We start from the raw sequence: 2,500 nt of genomic DNA on the forward strand, positions 1-2,500 counted from the left end.
CAGGCACGGCGGGCAGTGTTGGAATCGGCAGCGCCGACGAAATCGGCAAAGTCGGCAGAATCGGCAGCGCAGATTTTTCGACGAACACGGGCTGGACGGTGGACTGTCCAGGCCAGGCAGGAAAATTCGTCGAGGGGACACGCTGACGAAACAGCGCTGGTTCAGACACGGTGGGCGCAGTGTTGGAATCGGCAGCGCCGAGAAAATCGGCAAAGTCGGCAGAATCGGCAGCAGGTGCTGGCGATGAGTCAGGACGGACTGGATAGTCCAAGGCTCGATGAGAAAGACCGCTGGTTTAGACACTGGGGCAGTGGCAGCCCGCGGGGCAGTGTCGGCAGATTCGGCAGCAGTGTCTGCCGATTCGGCAGCGTTGGCTTGTTGGCGCGGGGGGCCGATTCGAGTGGGGACTTGGGCAGCGGGCAGTGAAAGCAAGAGTTTCCCCGATGCTGCCGGGAAAAACGCTCCCCGGGATGGCCGGGTGAGATGACCCGGCGGCCCGCGACGGGTCATTCAATTCCATGCCCCGTCAACATAACTCCCGATGTACTGTTTGCTTTTTCGGAAGAAGAGATCCATCCCCCCATCCTCGGCCAGCCAAAAACGCTCCAATTAATGGCCGGGTGAGATGACCCGGAGGCCCGCGACGCGTCATTCAAATCACTGCCCTATCGGCTACAACTGCTGATGGGTGGGATTAGAGGCCTGCCATGGTGGTGAGGGGCGGCGAGGACCGTGAAAGCTAGAGTTTTTCAGAGGCTGCCGGGAAAAAGGCCCCTCGGGTGGCGGGGTGCGAGGACCAGGCGCGTCATTCAATTCTCTTCCCTATCAACTTGGCTCCCGTTGGCGGGATTGGAGGCCTACTGTTTGTTACAGGGCTAAAATCGTCAGGGGAAGAGCTGACGAAACAATGCTGGTTTGGATGCAGGGGGTAGTGTTGGAATCGGCAGCGCGGACAAAATCGGCAAAGTCGACAAAAAAGACTGTTGGTCTGGACATCGGGGCAGCGGCAGCCATGCCGACAGGGGGGGAAATCGGCAGCACAGATTTGTGCAGCTGCAGGTTCGTCGGGGAAATCGGCAGCGCAGATTTTTCGATGAACATGGGCTGGAAGATGGACTGTCCAGGCCAGGCAGGGAAATTCGTCAAGGGGACACGCTGACGAAACAGCGCTGGTTCAGGCACGGCGGGCAGTGTTGGAATCGGCAGCGCCGACGAAATCGGCAAAGTCGGCAGAATCGGCAGCGGGTGCTGGCGATGAGTCTGGACGATTTATAGTCCAGGGCTTGATGGAAAAGACTGTTGGTCCAGACAATGGGGCAGTGGCAGCGCGGATTTGTGCAGCTGCAGGTTCGTCGGGGAAAATCGGCAGCGCAGATTTTTCGACGAACAGGGGCTGGGCGCTGGACTGGCCGGGCCAGGCAGGAAAATTCGTCAGGGGGGCACGCTGACGAAAACAGGGGCTGCGGAGTGGAAAATCGGCAGCGCAGATTTTTCGACGAACAGGGGCTGGACCGGCCGGGCCAGGCAGGAAAATTCGTCAGGGGGGCACGCTGACGAAAAGAGGGGCTGCCGCGTGGAAAATCGGCAGCGCAGATTTTTCGACGAACAGGGGCTGGACGCTGGACTGGGCCAGGCAGGAAAATTCGTCAGGGGGCACGCTGACGAAAAGAGGGGCTGCCGCGTGGAAAATCGGCAGCGCAGATTTTTCGACGAACATTCGTCAGGGGGGCACGCTGACGAAAAGAGGGGCTGCCGCGTGGAAAATCGGCAGCGCAGATTTTTCGACGAACATTCGTCAGGGGGGCACGCTGAGGAAAACAGGGGCTGCCGCGTGGAAAATCGGCAGCGCAGATTTTTCGACGAACAGGGGCTGGATGCTGGACCGGCCGGGCCAGGCAGGAAAATTCGTCAGGGGGGCACGCTGACGAAAAGAGGGGCTGCCGCGTGGAAAATCGGCAGCGCAGATTTTTCGACGAACAGGGGCTGGACTGGCCGGGCCAGGCAGGAAAATTCGTCAGGGGGGCACGCTGACGAAAAGAGGGGCTGCCGCGTGGAAAATCGGCAGCGCAGATTTTTCGACGAACAGGGGCTGGACGCTGGACTGGGCCAGGCAGGAAAATTCGTCAGGGGGGCACGCTGACGAAAACAGGGGCTGCCGCGTGGAATGGCAGCCTACACGCAGATGCGAATTCGGCAGCGCACGATGGCTTGAGCAGGTCATGGGTTCGACTTGGCGCGATCTGAAACCTGGACGAGGGACTGTCGACGCTGGACGAGCCAGCGCGGTGGCCTGTCGTGCCCCGTTCAGGGGGGGCCTGCCGCGGAGACAGCCCTCGCGGGCTCGACAGCGCAGGCCAGCGTCCCCGACGTCGCTGGCCGCGGCAGGCGAGCTGCCGGGGTTCCCGCATTCCTACAAGAAAACGTCGTGCTTTCCACATGAAACCAATCCAGTAAAATCAGCCATATTTTTATGAGGCTGCCCACTGAATTTGGGGTCATT

Source organism: Populus nigra, chromosome 2 (genome assembly GCF_951802175.1).
Source record: "Populus nigra chromosome 2, ddPopNigr1.1, whole genome shotgun sequence".
Taxonomy (NCBI): Eukaryota; Viridiplantae; Streptophyta; class Magnoliopsida; order Malpighiales; family Salicaceae; genus Populus; species Populus nigra.